This window comes from Pseudophryne corroboree, chromosome 4 (assembly GCF_028390025.1).
Source record: "Pseudophryne corroboree isolate aPseCor3 chromosome 4, aPseCor3.hap2, whole genome shotgun sequence".
Lineage (NCBI taxonomy): Eukaryota > Metazoa > Chordata > Amphibia > Anura > Myobatrachidae > Pseudophryne > Pseudophryne corroboree.
The window spans coordinates 708,927,663-708,944,696 of record NC_086447.1 but is presented as its reverse complement, the minus strand read 5'-3'; the positions used below and the strand labels follow the sequence as shown (position 1 = coordinate 708,944,696).

The 17,034-nt window shown below is 39.5% G+C and overlaps 38 non-coding genes and 1 pseudogene across 38 annotated transcripts; all 39 read left to right on the top strand.

Moving 5' to 3' along the window:
* The first annotated feature begins 143 nt into the window (after positions 1–143).
* LOC134913399 (U5 spliceosomal RNA) lies at positions 144–259 on the top strand. The gene has a single exon (XR_010177165.1). It is a non-coding gene; the product is annotated as a U5 spliceosomal RNA (small nuclear RNA).
* Positions 260–541: 282 nt separating this feature from the next.
* Positions 542–657, top strand: LOC134913347 (U5 spliceosomal RNA). The gene has a single exon (XR_010177118.1). It is a non-coding gene; the product is annotated as a U5 spliceosomal RNA (small nuclear RNA).
* Positions 658–935: 278 nt separating this feature from the next.
* Positions 936–1,051, top strand: LOC134913327 (U5 spliceosomal RNA). The gene has a single exon (XR_010177101.1). It is a non-coding gene; the product is annotated as a U5 spliceosomal RNA (small nuclear RNA).
* Positions 1,052–1,325: 274 nt separating this feature from the next.
* On the top strand, positions 1,326–1,441 carry LOC134913358 (U5 spliceosomal RNA). The gene has a single exon (XR_010177128.1). It is a non-coding gene; the product is annotated as a U5 spliceosomal RNA (small nuclear RNA).
* A 271-nt stretch (positions 1,442–1,712) lies between these two features.
* On the top strand, positions 1,713–1,828 carry LOC134913365 (U5 spliceosomal RNA). Its single transcript, XR_010177135.1, has one exon. It is a non-coding gene; the product is annotated as a U5 spliceosomal RNA (small nuclear RNA).
* Positions 1,829–2,099: 271 nt separating this feature from the next.
* On the top strand, positions 2,100–2,215 carry LOC134913303 (U5 spliceosomal RNA). The gene has a single exon (XR_010177080.1). It is a non-coding gene; the product is annotated as a U5 spliceosomal RNA (small nuclear RNA).
* A 274-nt stretch (positions 2,216–2,489) lies between these two features.
* LOC134913545 (U5 spliceosomal RNA) lies at positions 2,490–2,615 on the top strand (annotated as a pseudogene).
* A 218-nt stretch (positions 2,616–2,833) lies between these two features.
* Positions 2,834–2,949, top strand: LOC134913340 (U5 spliceosomal RNA). The gene has a single exon (XR_010177112.1). It is a non-coding gene; the product is annotated as a U5 spliceosomal RNA (small nuclear RNA).
* A 270-nt stretch (positions 2,950–3,219) lies between these two features.
* LOC134913398 (U5 spliceosomal RNA) lies at positions 3,220–3,335 on the top strand. Its single transcript, XR_010177164.1, has one exon. It is a non-coding gene; the product is annotated as a U5 spliceosomal RNA (small nuclear RNA).
* A 282-nt stretch (positions 3,336–3,617) lies between these two features.
* Positions 3,618–3,733, top strand: LOC134913346 (U5 spliceosomal RNA). The gene has a single exon (XR_010177117.1). It is a non-coding gene; the product is annotated as a U5 spliceosomal RNA (small nuclear RNA).
* Positions 3,734–4,011: 278 nt separating this feature from the next.
* On the top strand, positions 4,012–4,127 carry LOC134913329 (U5 spliceosomal RNA). Its single transcript, XR_010177103.1, has one exon. It is a non-coding gene; the product is annotated as a U5 spliceosomal RNA (small nuclear RNA).
* A 274-nt stretch (positions 4,128–4,401) lies between these two features.
* On the top strand, positions 4,402–4,517 carry LOC134913357 (U5 spliceosomal RNA). Its single transcript, XR_010177127.1, has one exon. It is a non-coding gene; the product is annotated as a U5 spliceosomal RNA (small nuclear RNA).
* A 270-nt stretch (positions 4,518–4,787) lies between these two features.
* LOC134913364 (U5 spliceosomal RNA) lies at positions 4,788–4,903 on the top strand. The gene has a single exon (XR_010177134.1). It is a non-coding gene; the product is annotated as a U5 spliceosomal RNA (small nuclear RNA).
* Positions 4,904–5,174: 271 nt separating this feature from the next.
* On the top strand, positions 5,175–5,290 carry LOC134913302 (U5 spliceosomal RNA). The gene has a single exon (XR_010177079.1). It is a non-coding gene; the product is annotated as a U5 spliceosomal RNA (small nuclear RNA).
* A 273-nt stretch (positions 5,291–5,563) lies between these two features.
* Positions 5,564–5,679, top strand: LOC134913375 (U5 spliceosomal RNA). Its single transcript, XR_010177143.1, has one exon. It is a non-coding gene; the product is annotated as a U5 spliceosomal RNA (small nuclear RNA).
* Positions 5,680–5,953: 274 nt separating this feature from the next.
* Positions 5,954–6,069, top strand: LOC134913339 (U5 spliceosomal RNA). The gene has a single exon (XR_010177111.1). It is a non-coding gene; the product is annotated as a U5 spliceosomal RNA (small nuclear RNA).
* Positions 6,070–6,339: 270 nt separating this feature from the next.
* LOC134913393 (U5 spliceosomal RNA) lies at positions 6,340–6,455 on the top strand. The gene has a single exon (XR_010177159.1). It is a non-coding gene; the product is annotated as a U5 spliceosomal RNA (small nuclear RNA).
* Positions 6,456–6,737: 282 nt separating this feature from the next.
* LOC134913345 (U5 spliceosomal RNA) lies at positions 6,738–6,853 on the top strand. The gene has a single exon (XR_010177116.1). It is a non-coding gene; the product is annotated as a U5 spliceosomal RNA (small nuclear RNA).
* A 278-nt stretch (positions 6,854–7,131) lies between these two features.
* LOC134913326 (U5 spliceosomal RNA) lies at positions 7,132–7,247 on the top strand. Its single transcript, XR_010177100.1, has one exon. It is a non-coding gene; the product is annotated as a U5 spliceosomal RNA (small nuclear RNA).
* Positions 7,248–9,417: 2,170 nt separating this feature from the next.
* Positions 9,418–9,533, top strand: LOC134913356 (U5 spliceosomal RNA). The gene has a single exon (XR_010177126.1). It is a non-coding gene; the product is annotated as a U5 spliceosomal RNA (small nuclear RNA).
* Positions 9,534–9,804: 271 nt separating this feature from the next.
* LOC134913363 (U5 spliceosomal RNA) lies at positions 9,805–9,920 on the top strand. Its single transcript, XR_010177133.1, has one exon. It is a non-coding gene; the product is annotated as a U5 spliceosomal RNA (small nuclear RNA).
* Positions 9,921–10,191: 271 nt separating this feature from the next.
* Positions 10,192–10,307, top strand: LOC134913377 (U5 spliceosomal RNA). Its single transcript, XR_010177145.1, has one exon. It is a non-coding gene; the product is annotated as a U5 spliceosomal RNA (small nuclear RNA).
* A 274-nt stretch (positions 10,308–10,581) lies between these two features.
* On the top strand, positions 10,582–10,699 carry LOC134913550 (U5 spliceosomal RNA). Its single transcript, XR_010177285.1, has one exon. It is a non-coding gene; the product is annotated as a U5 spliceosomal RNA (small nuclear RNA).
* Positions 10,700–10,925: 226 nt separating this feature from the next.
* On the top strand, positions 10,926–11,041 carry LOC134913337 (U5 spliceosomal RNA). Its single transcript, XR_010177110.1, has one exon. It is a non-coding gene; the product is annotated as a U5 spliceosomal RNA (small nuclear RNA).
* A 270-nt stretch (positions 11,042–11,311) lies between these two features.
* LOC134913397 (U5 spliceosomal RNA) lies at positions 11,312–11,427 on the top strand. Its single transcript, XR_010177163.1, has one exon. It is a non-coding gene; the product is annotated as a U5 spliceosomal RNA (small nuclear RNA).
* Positions 11,428–11,709: 282 nt separating this feature from the next.
* On the top strand, positions 11,710–11,825 carry LOC134913343 (U5 spliceosomal RNA). Its single transcript, XR_010177115.1, has one exon. It is a non-coding gene; the product is annotated as a U5 spliceosomal RNA (small nuclear RNA).
* A 278-nt stretch (positions 11,826–12,103) lies between these two features.
* On the top strand, positions 12,104–12,219 carry LOC134913328 (U5 spliceosomal RNA). Its single transcript, XR_010177102.1, has one exon. It is a non-coding gene; the product is annotated as a U5 spliceosomal RNA (small nuclear RNA).
* A 274-nt stretch (positions 12,220–12,493) lies between these two features.
* On the top strand, positions 12,494–12,609 carry LOC134913354 (U5 spliceosomal RNA). The gene has a single exon (XR_010177125.1). It is a non-coding gene; the product is annotated as a U5 spliceosomal RNA (small nuclear RNA).
* Positions 12,610–12,880: 271 nt separating this feature from the next.
* On the top strand, positions 12,881–12,996 carry LOC134913362 (U5 spliceosomal RNA). The gene has a single exon (XR_010177132.1). It is a non-coding gene; the product is annotated as a U5 spliceosomal RNA (small nuclear RNA).
* Positions 12,997–13,267: 271 nt separating this feature from the next.
* Positions 13,268–13,383, top strand: LOC134913301 (U5 spliceosomal RNA). The gene has a single exon (XR_010177078.1). It is a non-coding gene; the product is annotated as a U5 spliceosomal RNA (small nuclear RNA).
* A 273-nt stretch (positions 13,384–13,656) lies between these two features.
* LOC134913374 (U5 spliceosomal RNA) lies at positions 13,657–13,772 on the top strand. Its single transcript, XR_010177142.1, has one exon. It is a non-coding gene; the product is annotated as a U5 spliceosomal RNA (small nuclear RNA).
* Positions 13,773–14,042: 270 nt separating this feature from the next.
* On the top strand, positions 14,043–14,158 carry LOC134913381 (U5 spliceosomal RNA). Its single transcript, XR_010177148.1, has one exon. It is a non-coding gene; the product is annotated as a U5 spliceosomal RNA (small nuclear RNA).
* Positions 14,159–14,440: 282 nt separating this feature from the next.
* Positions 14,441–14,556, top strand: LOC134913293 (U5 spliceosomal RNA). The gene has a single exon (XR_010177071.1). It is a non-coding gene; the product is annotated as a U5 spliceosomal RNA (small nuclear RNA).
* A 271-nt stretch (positions 14,557–14,827) lies between these two features.
* Positions 14,828–14,943, top strand: LOC134913361 (U5 spliceosomal RNA). Its single transcript, XR_010177131.1, has one exon. It is a non-coding gene; the product is annotated as a U5 spliceosomal RNA (small nuclear RNA).
* Positions 14,944–15,214: 271 nt separating this feature from the next.
* Positions 15,215–15,330, top strand: LOC134913300 (U5 spliceosomal RNA). The gene has a single exon (XR_010177077.1). It is a non-coding gene; the product is annotated as a U5 spliceosomal RNA (small nuclear RNA).
* Positions 15,331–15,603: 273 nt separating this feature from the next.
* LOC134913373 (U5 spliceosomal RNA) lies at positions 15,604–15,719 on the top strand. Its single transcript, XR_010177141.1, has one exon. It is a non-coding gene; the product is annotated as a U5 spliceosomal RNA (small nuclear RNA).
* A 274-nt stretch (positions 15,720–15,993) lies between these two features.
* On the top strand, positions 15,994–16,109 carry LOC134913336 (U5 spliceosomal RNA). The gene has a single exon (XR_010177109.1). It is a non-coding gene; the product is annotated as a U5 spliceosomal RNA (small nuclear RNA).
* Positions 16,110–16,379: 270 nt separating this feature from the next.
* Positions 16,380–16,495, top strand: LOC134913380 (U5 spliceosomal RNA). Its single transcript, XR_010177147.1, has one exon. It is a non-coding gene; the product is annotated as a U5 spliceosomal RNA (small nuclear RNA).
* Positions 16,496–16,777: 282 nt separating this feature from the next.
* On the top strand, positions 16,778–16,893 carry LOC134913292 (U5 spliceosomal RNA). Its single transcript, XR_010177070.1, has one exon. It is a non-coding gene; the product is annotated as a U5 spliceosomal RNA (small nuclear RNA).
* Positions 16,894–17,034: the final 141 nt, after the last annotated feature.

Genomic DNA, 17,034 nt, shown 5'->3' with positions numbered 1-17,034 from the left:
GGAGCACATGGAAAACAGTATAAACCATGCTTATAGCAAGGGGAAGCCTGGTGAGAAATCTGCTTTCTTTCAAATTGGGCGCACACTTTGAGCTGAATGAGGACTGCTGGCACGGCACTCAGGCGACAGGTGGAATCTTGGTCATGCTCTGGTTTCTTTTCGGAAAGAACAAATCTTTCGCCTTTTACTAAAGATTTCCGTGGAGAGGAGCAAAACTGAGTTTTATCTCAATTTTTGCATGCCCCATATTATTGGCGTTTCTTTTATCAGTTTAAAGACAAAACGAGTGTGCTTTCTTGATAGCTTTAATATAAGTTTATTTGCATAACAATGAAAGTAAATGTCTGTTTCTTTTCAAACAGAACTTTCTTGACCATAATAATTGGTTGAAAGATCTGGGAGCACATGGAAAACAGTACAAACCATGCTTATAGCAAGGGGAAGCATGGTGAGAAATCTGCTTTCTTTCAAATTGGGCGCACACTTGGAGCTGAATGAGGACTGCTGGCACGGCACTCAGGCGACAGGTGGAATCTTGGTCATGCTCTGGTTTCTCTTCAGAACGAATAAATCTTTCGCCTTTTACTAAAGATTTCCGTGGAGAGGAGCAAAACTGAGTTTTTTCTCAATTGTTGCATTCCCCATATTATTGGGTTTTCTTTTATTGGTTTAAAGATAGAATGAGTGTGCTTTAATATAAGCTCATTTGCATAGCAATGACAGTAAATGTCTGTTTCTTTTCAAACAGAACTTTCTTGTCCATGCTAATTGCTTGAAAGATCTGGGAGCACATGGAAAATAGTACAAACCATGCTTATAGCAAGGGGAAGCCTGGTGAGAAATCTGCTTTCTTTCTTTCTTTCAAAATGGGTGCTCACTTTGAGCTGAATGAGGACTGCTGACATGGCACTCAGGCGACAGGTGGAATCTTGGTCATGCTCTAGTTTCTCTTCAGAACGAACTAATCTTTCGCCTTTTACTAAAGATTTCCGTGGAGAGGAGCAAAACTGAGTTTTATCTCAATTTTTGCATGCCCCATCTTATTGGGGTTTCTTTTATCGGTTTAAAGATAGAACGAGTGTGCTTTAATGTAAGCTCATTTGCATAGCAATAATGGTAAATGTCTGTTTCTTTTCAAACAGAACTTTCTTGTTCATACTAATTGCTTGAAATATCTGGGAGCACATGGAAAAGAGTACAAACCATGCTTATAGCAAGGGGAAACCTGGTGAGAAATCTGCTGTCTTTCTTTCAAAATGGGTGCTCACTATGAGCTGAATGAGGTCTGCTGGCACGGCACTCAGGCGACAGGTGGAATCTTGGTCATGCTCTGGTTTCTCTTCAGAACGAACAAATCTTTCGCCTTTTATTAAATATTTCCGTGGAGAGGAGCAAAACTGAGTTTTATCTCAATTTTTGCATGCCCCATCTTATTGGGGTTTCTTTTATCAGTTGAAAGACAGAATGAGTGTGCTTTAATGTAAGCTCATTTGCATAGCAATGACAGTAAATGTCTGTTTCTTTTCAAACAGAACTTTCTTGTCCATGCTAATTGCTTGAAAAATCTGGGAGCACATGGAAAAAGAGTACAAACCATGCTTACAGCAAGGGGAAGCATGGTGAGAAATGTGCTTTCTTTCAAATTGGGTGCTCACTTTGAGCTAAATGAGGACTGCTGACACGGCACTCAGGCGACAGGTGGAATCTTTGTCATGCTCTGGTTTCTCTTCAGAACGAACAAATCTTTCGCCTTTTACTAAAGATTTCGGTGGAGAGGAGCAAAACTGAGTTTTATCTCAATTGTTGCATGCCCCATCTTATTGGGGTTTATTTTTATCAGTTTAAAAACAGAATGAGTGTGCTTTAATGTAAGCTCATTTGCATAGCAATGACAGTAAATGTCTGTTTCATTTCAAATAGAACTTTCTTGTCCATGCTAATTGCTTGAAAGATCTGGGAGCACATGGAAAATAGTACAAACCATGCTTATAGCAAGGGGAAGCCTGGTGAGAAATGTGCTTTCTTTCAAATTGGGCGCTCACTTTGAGCTGAATGAGGACTGCTGGCACGGCACTCAGGCGACAGGTGGAATCTTGGTCATGCTCTGGTTTCTCTTCAGAACGAACAAATCTTTTGCCTTTTACTAAAGATTTCCGTGGAGAGGAGCAAAACTGAGTTTTATCTCAATTGTTGTATGCCCCATATTATTGGGGTTTCTTTTATTGGTTTAAAGATAGAACGAGTGTGCATTAATATAAGCTCATTTGCATAGCAATGACAGTAAATGTCTGTTTCTTTTCAAACAGAACTTTCATGACCATACTAATTGCTTGAAATATCTGGGAGCACATGGAAAAGAGTACAAACCATGCTTATAGCAAGGGGAAACCTGGTGAGAAATCTGCTGTCTTTCTTTCAAAATGGGTGCTCACTATGAGCTGAATGAGGTCTGCTGGCACGGCACTCAGGCGACAGGTGGAATCTTGGTCATGCTCTGGTTTCTCTTCAGAACGAACAAATCTTTCGCCTTTTATTAAATATTTCCGTGGAGAGGAGGTTTTTTTTATCAGTTGAAAGACAGAATGAGTGTTCTTTAATGTAAGCTCATTTGCATAGCAATGACAGTAAATGTCTGTTTCTTTTCAAACAGAACTTTCATGACCACACTAATTGCTTGAAAGATCTGGTAGCACATGGAAAAGAGTTCAAACCATGCTTATAGCAAGGGGAAGCCTGGTGAGAAATGTGCTTTCTTTCTTTCAAAATGGGTGCTCACTTTGAGCTGAATGAGGACTGCTGGCACGGCACTCAGGCAACAGGTGGAATCTTGGTCATGCTCTGGTTTCTCTTCAGAACAAAAAAATCTTTCGCCTTTTACTAAAGATTTCCGTGGAGAGGAGCAAAACTGAGTTTTATCTCAATTTTTGTATGCCCCATATTATTGGGTTTTCTTTTATTGGTTAAAAGATAGAACGAGTGTGCATTAATATAAGCTCATTTGCATAGCAATGACAGTAAATGTCTGTTTCTTTTCAAACAGAACTTTCTTGACCATAATAATTGCTTGAAAGATCTGGGAGCACATGGAAAACAGTATAAACCATGCTTATAGCAAGGGGAAGCCTGGTGAGAAATCTGCTTTCTTTCAAATTGGGCGCACACTTTGAGCTGAATGAGGACTGCTGGCACGGCACTCTGGCGACAGGTGGAATCTTGGTCATGCTCTGGTTTCTTTTCGGAAAGAACAAATCTTTCGCCTTTTACTAAAGATTTCCGTGGAGAGGAGCAAAACTGAGTTTTATCTCAATTTTTGCATGCCCCATATTATTGGCGTTTCTTTTATCAGTTTAAAGACAAAACGAGTGTGCTTTCTTGATAGCTTTAATATAAGTTTATTTGCATAACAATGAAAGTAAATGTCTGTTTCTTTTCAAACAGAACTTTCTTGACCATAATAATTGGTTGAAAGATCTGGGAGCACATGGAAAACAGTACAAACCATGCTTATAGCAAGGGGAAGCATGGTGAGAAATCTGCTTTCTTTCAAATTGGGCGCACACTTGGAGCTGAATGAGGACTGCTGGCACGGCACTCAGGCGACAGGTGGAATCTTGGTCATGCTCTGGTTTCTCTTCAGAACGAATAAATCTTTCGCCTTTTACTAAAGATTTCCGTGGAGAGGAGCAAAACTGAGTTTTTTCTCAATTGTTGCATTCCCCATATTATTGGGTTTTCTTTTATTGGTTTAAAGATAGAATGAGTGTGCTTTAATATAAGCTCATTTGCATAGCAATGACAGTAAATGTCTGTTTCTTTTCAAACAGAACTTTCTTGTCCATGCTAATTGCTTGAAGTATCTGGGAGCACATGGAAAAGAGTACAAACCATGCTTATAGCAAGGGGAAGCCTGGTGAGAAATCTGCTTTCTTTCTTTCTTTCAAAATGGGTGCTCACTTTGAGCTGAATGAGGACTGCTGACATGGCACTCAGGCGACAGGTGGAATCTTGGTCATGTTCTGGTTTCTCTTCAGAACGAACTAATCTTTCGCCTTTTACTAAAGATTTCCGTGGAGAGGAGCAAAACTGAGTTTTATCTCAATTTTTGCATGCCCCATCTTATTGGGGTTTCTTTTATCGGTTTAAAGATAGAACGAGTGTGCTTTAATGTAAGCTCATTTGCATAGCAATAATGGTAAATGTCTGTTTCTTTTCAAACAGAACTTTCTTGTTCATACTAATTGCTTGAAATATCTGGGAGCACATGGAAAAGAGTACAAACCATGCTTATAGCAAGGGGAAACCTGGTGAGAAATCTGCTGTCTTTCTTTCAAAATGGGTGCTCACTATGAGCTGAATGAGGTCTGCTGGCACGGCACTCAGGCGACAGGTGGAATCTTGGTCATGCTCTGGTTTCTCTTCAGAACGAACAAATCTTTCGCCTTTTATTAAATATTTCCGTGGAGAGGAGCAAAACTGAGTTTTATCTCAATTTTTGCATGCCCCATCTTATTGGGGTTTCTTTTATCAGTTGAAAGACAGAATGAGTGTGCTTTAATGTAAGCTCATTTGCATAGCAATGACAGTAAATGTCTGTTTCTTTTCAAACAGAACTTTCTTGTCCATGCTAATTGCTTGAAAAATCTGGGAGCACATGGAAAATAGTACAAACCATGCTTACAGCAAGGGGAAGCATGGTGAGAAATGTGCTTTCTTTCAAATTGGGTGCTCACTTTGAGCTAAATGAGGACTGCTGACACGGCACTCAGGCGACAGGTGGAATCTTTGTCATGCTCTGGTTTCTCTTCAGAACGAACAAATCTTTCGCCTTTTACTAAAGATTTCGGTGGAGAGGAGCAAAACTGAGTTTTATCTCAATTGTTGCATGCCCCATCTTATTGGGGTTTATTTTTATCAGTTTAAAAACAGAATGAGTGTGCTTTAATGTAAGCTCATTTGCATAGCAATGACAGTAAATGTCTGTTTCATTTCAAATAGAACTTTCTTGTCCATGCTAATTGCTTGAAAGATCTGGGAGCACATGGAAAATAGTACAAACCATGCTTATAGCAAGGGGAAGCCTGGTGAGAAATGTGCTTTCTTTCAAATTGGGCGCTCACTTTGAGCTGAATGAGGACTGCTGGCACGGCACTCAGGCGACAGGTGGAATCTTGGTCATGCTCTGGTTTCTCTTCAGAACGAACAAATCTTTTGCCTTTTACTAAAGATTTCCGTGGAGAGGAGCAAAACTGAGTTTTATCTCAATTGTTGTATGCCCCATATTATTGGGGTTTCTTTTATTGGTTTAAAGATAGAACGAGTGTGCATTAATATAAGCTCATTTGCATAGCAATGACAGTAAATGTCTGTTTCTTTTCAACAGAACTTTCATGACCATACTAATTGCTTGAAAGATCTGGTAGCACATGGAAAAGAGTTCAAACCATGCTTATAGCAAGGGGAAGCCTGGTGAGAAATGTGCTTTCTTTCTTTCAAAATGGGTGCTCACTTTGAGCTGAATGAGGACTGCTGGCACGGCACTCAGGCGACAGGTGGAATCTTGGTCATGCTCTGTTTTCTCTTCAGAACAAACAAATCTTTCGCCTTTTACTAAAGATTTCCGTGGAGAGGAGCAAAACTGAGTTTTATCTCAATTTTTGTATGCCCCATATTATTGGGTTTTCTTTTATTGGTTTAAAGATAGAACGAGTGTGCATTAATATAAGCTCATTTGCATAGCAATGACAGTAAATGTCTGTTTCTTTTCAAACAGAACTTTCATGACCACACTAATTGCTTGAAAGATCTGGTAGCACATGGAAAAGAGTTCAAACCATGCTTATAGCAAGGGGAAGCCTGGTGAGAAATGTGCTTTCTTTCTTTCAAAATGGGTGCTCACTTTGAGCTGAATGAGGACTGCTGGCACGGCACTCAGGCAACAGGTGGAATCTTGGTCATGCTCTGGTTTCTCTTCAGAACAAAAAAATCTTTCGCCTTTTACTAAAGATTTCCGTGGAGAGGAGCAAAACTGAGTTTTATCTCAATTTTTGTATGCCCCATATTATTGGGTTTTCTTTTATTGGTTAAAAGATAGAACGAGTGTGCATTAATATAAGCTCATTTGCATAGCAATGACAGTAAATGTCTGTTTCTTTTCAAACAGAACTTTCTTGACCATAATAATTGCTTGAAAGATCTGGGAGCACATGGAAAACAGTATAAACCATGCTTATAGCAAGGGGAAGCCTGGTGAGAAATCTGCTTTCTTTCAAATTGGGCGCACACTTTGAGCTGAATGAGGACTGCTGGCACGGCACTCAGGCGACAGGTGGAATCTTGGTCATGCTCTGGTTTCTCTTCGGAAAGAACAAATCTTTCGCCTTTTACTAAAGATTTCCGTGGAGAGGAGCAAAACTGAGTTTTATCTCAATTTTTGCATGTCCCATATTATTGGCGTTTCTTTTATCAGTTTAAAGACAAAACGAGTGTGCTTTCTTGATAGCTTTAATATAAGTTTATTTGCATAACAATGAAAGTAAATGTCTGTTTCTTTTCAAACAGAACTTTCTTGACCATAATAATTGGTTGAAAGATCTGGGAGCACATGGAAAACAGTACAAACCATGCTTATAGCAAGGGGAAGCATGGTGAGAAATCTGCTTTCTTTCAAATTGGGCGCACACTTGGAGCTGAATGAGGACTGCTGGCACGGCACTCAGGCGACAGGTGGAATCTTGGTCATGCTCTGGTTTCTCTTCAGAACGAATAAATCTTTCGCCTTTTACTAAAGATTTCCGTGGAGAGGAGCAAAACTGAGTTTTTTCTCAATTGTTGCATTCCCCATATTATTGGGTTTTCTTTTATTGGTTTAAAGATAGAATGAGTGTGCTTTAATATAAGCTCATTTGCATAGCAATGACAGTAAATGTCTGTTTCTTTTCAAACAGAACTTTCTTGTCCATGCTAATTGCTTGAAGTATCTGGGAGCACATGGAAAAGAGTACAAACCATGCTTATAGCAAGGGGAAGCCTGGTGAGAAATCTGCTTTCTTTCTTTCTTTCAAAATGGGTGCTCACTTTGAGCTGAATGAGGACTGCTGACATGGCACTCAGGCGACAGGTGGAATCTTGGTCATGCTCTAGTTTCTCTTCAGAACGAACTAATCTTTCGCCTTTTACTAAAGATTTCCGTGGAGAGGAGCAAAACTGAGTTTTATCTCAATTTTTGCATGCCCCATCTTATTGGGGTTTCTTTTATCGGTTTAAAGATAGAACGAGTGTGCTTTAATGTAAGCTCATTTGCATAGCAATAATGGTAAATGTCTGTTTCTTTTCAAACAGAACTTTCTTGTTCATACTAATTGCTTGAAATATCTGGGAGCACATGGAAAAGAGTACAAACCATGCTTATAGCAAGGGGAAACCTGGTGAGAAATCTGCTGTCTTTCTTTCAAAATGGGTGCTCACTATGAGCTGAATGAGGTCTGCTGGCACGGCACTCAGGCGACAGGCATAGTTGCCAATTCAGCTTATAACAAGCGGAATTGGGCTTGTTTTTTCTTCTGGTTGCTTATTTTTTTGGGTGGTTGCTTGTTGCTTGTTTTTGGGCTTGTAATTTTTTTTGCTGCTTGTTTTTGGGCTTCTTTTGTTTTTAGGTATCACTGACACCAACTTTCAGAGATAATTAGTCTTTCATCCATATAACACAGATCCTCACACAGACATACTGTAGGTGAGACGTTGTGGATTAATACCGTCTTAAAGAAATGATGGGGAGTCATTCATTATGTCTATTGCTGCCGACTGCCGGTTGTGTGTATTCAGTAGGGCTAATTTGTTTTTAACGATGACAACAACAAAGACACTGACCAGACACACAACAGTGAAGCAATTTAGGACCACTTTATGTGGTATTATGTCAGATATGGTTTAAGACGCTTGGGTATTTGTTGCAAGCATTTTAAACCAACTACCAATATGCTTCAGCACTTCAACTCAGGAATGTATAGCATGGAAGCTTCTATAGACGATGGAGACAGCTCAGATGAATTTGCTTATATCCATTTTACATAAAACCTTTGTAATTCAGTGCGCTATGTACTTTACCTCACAGTATGCCATCTGCAATGCACTTTACTTCACACAGTGTGCCATGCACTTTACCTCACACAGTGGGGGTCATTCAGAGTTGTTCGCTCGCTAGCAGATTTTAGCAGCATTGCACACGCTAGGCCGCCGCCCTCTGGAAGTGTATCTTAGCTTAGCAGAATTGCGAACGAAAGATTAGCAGAATTGCGAATTAATAATTCTTAGCAGTTTCTGAGTAGCTCGAGACTTACTCCTACACTGTGATCAGCTCAGCCCGTTTCATTCCTGGTTTGACGTCACAAACACGCCCTGCGTTCGGCCAGCCACTCCCCCGTTTCTCCAGACACTCCTGCGTTTTATCCTGGCACGCCTGCGTTTTTCCGCACACTCCCAGAAAACTGTAAATTTCCGCCCAGAAACACCCACTTCCTGTCAATCACACTCCAATCACTTCAACGATGAAAATTCTTCGTTCGGGCGTGAGTAAATCTACTAAGTTTTGTGCTAAATTACTTAGCGCATGCGCACTGCGTACCATGCGCATACGCATTTTTGCCTTAATTGCTCCATTGCGAAAATCGGCAACGAGCGAACAACTCGGAATGACCCCCATTGTGCTATCTGCAATGCACTATACTTCACATAGTGTGCCATGCACTTTACCTCACATAGTATGCCATCTGCAATGCACTTTACTTCACACAGTGTGCCATGCACTTTACCTCACAGTTTGCCATCTGCAATGCACTTTACCTCTCAGTAATTCCTTTGTTATTTATTGAATTGAGTTACTATTTAATATTTATATATGCATTTATTATTTTGAATTGTCTTAATAATCTTTTGTTTTGTTACCTTGATTTGGCCTCTATTTATTTAATAGAAGTACAAAGTTGAATGTTGTAAGATTATTTGTTTTATCTTTCCATCGAATAAATATTTCACAGTGAATACAAATGACCACAGATACAGTATATACAGTTGGCAATTTTCACTTGAGATTTTTCTTTAGAGGAAACATGAAAGTATAGTATCTTAAATTCACAACTCTAACTATAGTATTTATAAAAATTCCAGTATTCTTTAAAAGCCAGTTTTGTGCTGATAAATATCATTGTAAAGACCTTAAAGGCAGATTATATAAAAAATTATATGTATTTTAATAAGACAAACAATAATGTTTGTTTTTATATAGAAAAATAAAACTTGAGTTGGGCTTTTTTTGGGCTTTTTAGGATTGGTTTGGGCTTGTTTTGGGCTTATTTTTCAGTCATCGGTTGCTTGTTTTTCATTTCAGAGTTGGCAACACTGGCGACAGGTGGAATCTTGGTCATGCTCTGGTTTCTCTTCAGAACGAACAAATCTTTCGCCTTTTATTAAATATTTCCGTGGAGAGGAGCAAAACTGAGTTTTATCTCAATTTTTGCATGCCCCATCTTATTGGGGTTTCTTTTATCAGTTGAAAGACAGAATGAGTGTGCTTTAATGTAAGCTCATTTGCATAGCAATGACAGTAAATGTCTGTTTCTTTTCAAACAGAACTTTCTTGTCCATGCTAATTGCTTGAAAAATCTGGGAGCACATGGAAAAAGAGTACAAACCATGCTTACAGCAAGGGGAAGCATGGTGAGAAATGTGCTTTCTTTCAAATTGGGTGCTCACTTTGAGCTAAATGAGGACTGCTGACACGGCACTCAGGCGACAGGTGGAATCTTTGTCATGCTCTGGTTTCTCTTCAGAACGAACAAATCTTTCGCCTTTTACTAAAGATTTCGGTGGAGAGGAGCAAAACTGAGTTTTATCTCAATTGTTGCATGCCCCATCTTATTGGGGTTTATTTTTATCAGTTTAAAAACAGAATGAGTGTGCTTTAATGTAAGCTCATTTGCATAGCAATGACAGTAAATGTCTGTTTCATTTCAAATAGAACTTTCTTGTCCATGCTAATTGCTTGAAAGATCTGGGAGCACATGGAAAATAGTACAAACCATGCTTATAGCAAGGGGAAGCCTGGTGAGAAATGTGCTTTCTTTCAAATTGGGCGCTCACTTTGAGCTGAATGAGGACTGCTGGCACGGCACTCAGGCGACAGGTGGAATCTTGGTCATGCTCTGGTTTCTCTTCAGAACGAACAAATCTTTTGCCTTTTACTAAAGATTTGCGTGGAGAGGAGCAAAACTGAGTTTTATCTCAATTGTTGTATGCCCCATATTATTGGGGTTTCTTTTATTGGTTTAAAGATAGAACGAGTGTGCATTAATATAAGCTCATTTGCATAGCAATGACAGTAAATGTCTGTTTCTTTTCAAACAGAACTTTCATGACCATACTAATTGCTTGAAATATCTGGGAGCACATGGAAAAGAGTACAAACCATGCTTATAGCAAGGGGAAACCTGGTGAGAAATCTGCTGTCTTTCTTTCAAAATGGGTGCTCACTATGAGCTGAATGAGGTCTGCTGGCACGGCACTCAGGCGACAGGTGGAATCTTGGTCATGCTCTGGTTTCTCTTCAGAACGAACAAATCTTTCGCCTTTTATTAAATATTTCCGTGGAGAGGAGGTTTTTTTTATCAGTTGAAAGACAGAATGAGTGTGCTTTAATGTAAGCTCATTTGCATAGCAATGACAGTAAATGTCTGTTTCTTTTCAAACAGAACTTTCATGACCACACTAATTGCTTGAAAGATCTGGTAGCACATGGAAAAGAGTTCAAACCATGCTTATAGCAAGGGGAAGCCTGGTGAGAAATGTGCTTTCTTTCTTTCAAAATGGGTGCTCACTTTGAGCTGAATGAGGACTGCTGGCACGGCACTCAGGCAACAGGTGGAATCTTGGTCATGCTCTGGTTTCTCTTCAGAACAAAAAAATCTTTCGCCTTTTACTAAAGATTTCCGTGGAGAGGAGCAAAACTGAGTTTTATCTCAATTTTTGTATGCCCCATATTATTGGGTTTTCTTTTATTGGTTAAAAGATAGAACGAGTGTGCATTAATATAAGCTCATTTGCATAGCAATGACAGTAAATGTCTGTTTCTTTTCAAACAGAACTTTCTTGACCATAATAATTGCTTGAAAGATCTGGGAGCACATGGAAAACAGTATAAACCATGCTTATAGCAAGGGGAAGCCTGGTGAGAAATCTGCTTTCTTTCAAATTGGGCGCACACTTTGAGCTGAATGAGGACTGCTGGCACGGCACTCTGGCGACAGGTGGAATCTTGGTCATGCTCTGGTTTCTTTTCGGAAAGAACAAATCTTTCGCCTTTTACTAAAGATTTCCGTGGAGAGGAGCAAAACTGAGTTTTATCTCAATTTTTGCATGCCCCATATTATTGGCGTTTCTTTTATCAGTTTAAAGACAAAACGAGTGTGCTTTCTTGATAGCTTTAATATAAGTTTATTTGCATAACAATGAAAGTAAATGTCTGTTTCTTTTCAAACAGAACTTTCTTGACCATAATAATTGGTTGAAAGATCTGGGAGCACATGGAAAACAGTACAAACCATGCTTATAGCAAGGGGAAGCATGGTGAGAAATCTGCTTTCTTTCAAATTGGGCGCACACTTGGAGCTGAATGAGGACTGCTGGCACGGCACTCAGGCGACAGGTGGAATCTTGGTCATGCTCTGGTTTCTCTTCAGAACGAATAAATCTTTCGCCTTTTACTAAAGATTTCCGTGGAGAGGAGCAAAACTGAGTTTTTTCTCAATTGTTGCATTCCCCATATTATTGGGTTTTCTTTTATTGGTTTAAAGATAGAATGAGTGTGCTTTAATATAAGCTCATTTGCATAGCAATGACAGTAAATGTCTGTTTCTTTTCAAACAGAACTTTCTTGTCCATGCTAATTGCTTGAAGTATCTGGGAGCACATGGAAAAGAGTACAAACCATGCTTATAGCAAGGGGAAGCCTGGTGAGAAATCTGCTTTCTTTCTTTCTTTCAAAATGGGTGCTCACTTTGAGCTGAATGAGGACTGCTGACATGGCACTCAGGCGACAGGTGGAATCTTGGTCATGTTCTGGTTTCTCTTCAGAACGAACTAATCTTTCGCCTTTTACTAAAGATTTCCGTGGAGAGGAGCAAAACTGAGTTTTATCTCAATTTTTGCATGCCCCATCTTATTGGGGTTTCTTTTATCGGTTTAAAGATAGAACGAGTGTGCTTTAATGTAAGCTCATTTGCATAGCAATAATGGTAAATGTCTGTTTCTTTTCAAACAGAACTTTCTTGTTCATACTAATTGCTTGAAATATCTGGGAGCACATGGAAAAGAGTACAAACCATGCTTATAGCAAGGGGAAACCTGGTGAGAAATCTGCTGTCTTTCTTTCAAAATGGGTGCTCACTATGAGCTGAATGAGGTCTGCTGGCACGGCACTCAGGCGACAGGTGGAATCTTGGTCATGCTCTGGTTTCTCTTCAGAACGAACAAATCTTTCGCCTTTTATTAAATATTTCCGTGGAGAGGAGCAAAACTGAGTTTTATCTCAATTTTTGCATGCCCCATCTTATTGGGGTTTCTTTTATCAGTTGAAAGACAGAATGAGTGTGCTTTAATGTAAGCTCATTTGCATAGCAATGACAGTAAATGTCTGTTTCTTTTCAAACAGAACTTTCTTGTCCATGCTAATTGCTTGAAAAATCTGGGAGCACATGGAAAAAGAGTACAAACCATGCTTACAGCAAGGGGAAGCATGGTGAGAAATGTGCTTTCTTTCAAATTGGGTGCTCACTTTGAGCTAAATGAGGACTGCTGACACGGCACTCAGGCGACAGGTGGAATCTTTGTCATGCTCTGGTTTCTCTTCAGAACGAACAAATCTTTCGCCTTTTACTAAAGATTTCGGTGGAGAGGAGCAAAACTGAGTTTTATCTCAATTGTTGCATGCCCCATCTTATTGGGGTTTATTTTTATCAGTTTAAAAACAGAATGAGTGTGCTTTAATGTAAGCTCATTTGCATAGCAATGACAGTAAATGTCTGTTTCATTTCAAATAGAACTTTCTTGTCCATGCTAATTGCTTGAAAGATCTGGGAGCACATGGAAAATAGTACAAACCATGCTTATAGCAAGGGGAAGCCTGGTGAGAAATGTGCTTTCTTTCAAATTGGGCGCTCACTTTGAGCTGAATGAGGACTGCTGGCACGGCACTCAGGCGACAGGTGGAATCTTGGTCATGCTCTGGTTTCTCTTCAGAACGAACAAATCTTTTGCCTTTTACTAAAGATTTCCGTGGAGAGGAGCAAAACTGAGTTTTATCTCAATTGTTGTATGCCCCATATTATTGGGGTTTCTTTTATTGGTTTAAAGATAGAACGAGTGTGCATTAATATAAGCTCATTTGCATAGCAATGACAGTAAATGTCTGTTTCTTTTCAACAGAACTTTCATGACCATACTAATTGCTTGAAAGATCTGGTAGCACATGGAAAAGAGTTCAAACCATGCTTATAGCAAGGGGAAGCCTGGTGAGAAATGTGCTTTCTTTCTTTCAAAATGGGTGCTCACTTTGAGCTGAATGAGGACTGCTGGCACGGCACTCAGGCGACAGGTGGAATCTTGGTCATGCTCTGTTTTCTCTTCAGAACAAACAAATCTTTCGCCTTTTACTAAAGATTTCCGTGGAGAGGAGCAAAACTGAGTTTTATCTCAATTTTTGTATGCCCCATATTATTGGGTTTTCTTTTATTGGTTTAAAGATAGAACGAGTGTGCATTAATATAAGCTCATTTGCATAGCAATGACAGTAAATGTCTGTTTCTTTTCAAACAGAACTTTCTTGACCATAATAATTGCTTGAAAGATCTGGGAGCACATGGAAAACAGTATAAACCATGCTTATAGCAAGGGGAAGCCTGGTGAGAAATCTGCTTTCTTTCAAATTGGGCGCACACTTTGAGCTGAATGAGGACTGCTGGCACGGCACTCAGGCGACAGGTGGAATCTTGGTCATGCTCTGGTTTCTCTTCGGAAAGAACAAATCTTTCGCCTTTTACTAAAGATTTCCGTGGAGAGGAGCAAAACTGAGTTTTATCTCAATTTTTGCATGCCCCATATTATTGGCGTTTCTTTTATCAGTTTAAAGACAGAACGAGTGTGCTTTCTTGATAGCTTTAATATAAGTTTATTTGCATAACAATGAAAGTAAATGTCTGTTTCTTTTCAAACAGAACTTTCTTGACCATAATAATTGGTTGAAAGATCTGGGAGCACATGGAAAACAGTACAAACCATGCTTATAGCAAGGGGAAGCATGGTGAGAAATGTGCTTTCTTTCAAATTGGGTGCTCATTTTGAGCTGAATGAGGACTGCTGGCACGGCACTCAGGCGACAGGTGGAATCTTGGTCATGCTCTGGTTTCTCTTCAGAACAAACAAATCTTTCGCCTTTTACTAAAGATTTCCGTGGAGAGGAGCAAAACTGAGTTTTATCTCAATTTTTGCATGCCCCATCTTATTGGGGTTTCTTTTATCAGTTGAAAGACAGAATGAGTGTGCTTTAATGTAAGCTCATTTGCATAGCAATGACAGTAAATGTCTGTTTCTTTTCAAACAGAACTTTCTTGTCCATGCTAATTGCTTGAAAAATCTGGGAGCACATGGAAAAAGAGTACAAACCATGCTTACAGCAAGGGGAAGCATGGTGAGAAATGTGCTTTCTTTCAAATTGGGTGCTCACTTTGAGCTAAATGAGGACTGCTGACACGGCACTCAGGCGACAGGTGGAATCTTTGTCATGCTCTGGTTTCTCTTCAGAACGAACAAATCTTTCGCCTTTTACTAAAGATTTCGGTGGAGAGGAGCAAAACTGAGTTTTATCTCAATTGTTGCATGCCCCATCTTATTGGGGTTTATTTTTATCAGTTTAAAAACAGAATGAGTGTGCTTTAATGTAAGCTCATTTGCATAGCAATGACAGTAAATGTCTGTTTCATTTCAAATAGAACTTTCTTGTCCATGCTAATTGCTTGAAAGATCTGGGAGCACATGGAAAATAGTACAAACCATGCTTATAGCAAGGGGAAGCCTGGTGAGAAATGTGCTTTCTTTCAAATTGGGCGCTCACTTTGAGCTGAATGAGGACTGCTGGCACGGCACTCAGGCGACAGGTGGAATCTTGGTCATGCTCTGGTTTCTCTTCAGAACGAACAAATCTTTTGCCTTTTACTAAAGATTTCCGTGGAGAGGAGCAAAACTGAGTTTTATCTCAATTGTTGTATGCCCCATATTATTGGGGTTTCTTTTATTGGTTTAAAGATAGAACGAGTGTGCATTAATATAAGCTCATTTGCATAGCAATGACAGTAAATGTCTGTTTCTTTTCAACAGAACTTTCATGACCATACTAATTGCTTGAAAGATCTGGTAGCACATGGAAAAGAGTTCAAACCATGCTTATAGCAAGGGGAAGCCTGGTGAGAAATGTGCTTTCTTTCTTTCAAAATGGGTGCTCACTTTGAGCTGAATGAGGACTGCTGGCACGGCACTCAGGCGACAGGTGGAATCTTGGTCATGCTCTGTTTTCTCTTCAGAACAAACAAATCTTTCGCCTTTTACTAAAGATTTCCGTGGAGAGGAGCAAAACTGAGTTTTATCTCAATTTTTGTATGCCCCATATTATTGGGTTTTCTTTTATTGGTTTAAAGATAGAACGAGTGTGCATTAATATAAGCTCATTTGCATAGCAATGACAGTAAATGTCTGTTTCTTTTCAAACAGAACTTTCATGACCACACTAATTGCTTGAAAGATCTGGTAGCACATGGAAAAGAGTTCAAACCATGCTTATAGCAAGGGGAAGCCTGGTGAGAAATGTGCTTTCTTTCTTTCAAAATGGGTGCTCACTTTGAGCTGAATGAGGACTGCTGGCACGGCACTCAGGCAACAGGTGGAATCTTGGTCATGCTCTGGTTTCTCTTCAGAACAAAAAAATCTTTCGCCTTTTACTAAAGATTTCCGTGGAGAGGAGCAAAACTGAGTTTTATCTCAATTTTTGTATGCCCCATATTATTGGGTTTTCTTTTATTGGTTAAAAGATAGAACGAGTGTGCATTAATATAAGCTCATTTGCATAGCAATGACAGTAAATGTCTGTTTCTTTTCAAACAGAACTTTCTTGACCATAATAATTGCTTGAAAGATCTGGGAGCACATGGAAAACAGTATAAACCATGCTTATAGCAAGGGGAAGCCTGGTGAGAAATCTGCTTTCTTTCAAATTGGGCGCACACTTTGAGCTGAATGAGGACTGCTGGCACGGCACTCAGGCGACAGGTGGAATCTTGGTCATGCTCTGGTTTCTCTTCGGAAAGAACAAATCTTTCGCCTTTTACTAAAGATTTCCGTGGAGAGGAGCAAAACTGAGTTTTATCTCAATTTTTGCATGCCCCATATTATTGGCGTTTCTTTTATCAGTTTAAAGACAGAACGAGTGTGCTTTCTTGATAGCTTTAATATAAGTTTATTTGCATAACAATGAAAGTAAATGTCTGTTTCTTTTCAAACAGAACTTTCTTGACCATAATAATTGGTTGAAAGATCTGGGAGCACATGGAAAACAGTACAAACCATGCTTATAGCAAGGGGAAGCATGGTGAGAAATGTGCTTTCTTTCAAATTGGGTGCTCATTTTGAGCTGAATGAGGACTGCTGGCACGGCACTCAGGCGACAGGTGGAATCTTGGTCATGCTCTGGTTTCTCTTCAGAACAAACAAATCTTTCGCCTTTTACTAAAGATTTCCGTGGAGAGGAGCAAAACTGAGTTTTATCTCAATTTTTGCATGCCCCATCTTATTGGGGTTTCTTTTATCAGTTGAAAGACAGAATGAGTGTGCTTTAATGTAAGCTCATTTGCATAGCAATGACAGTAAATGTCTGTTTCTTTTCAAACAGAACTTTCTTGTCCATGCTAATTGCTTGAAAAATCTGGGAGCACATGGAAA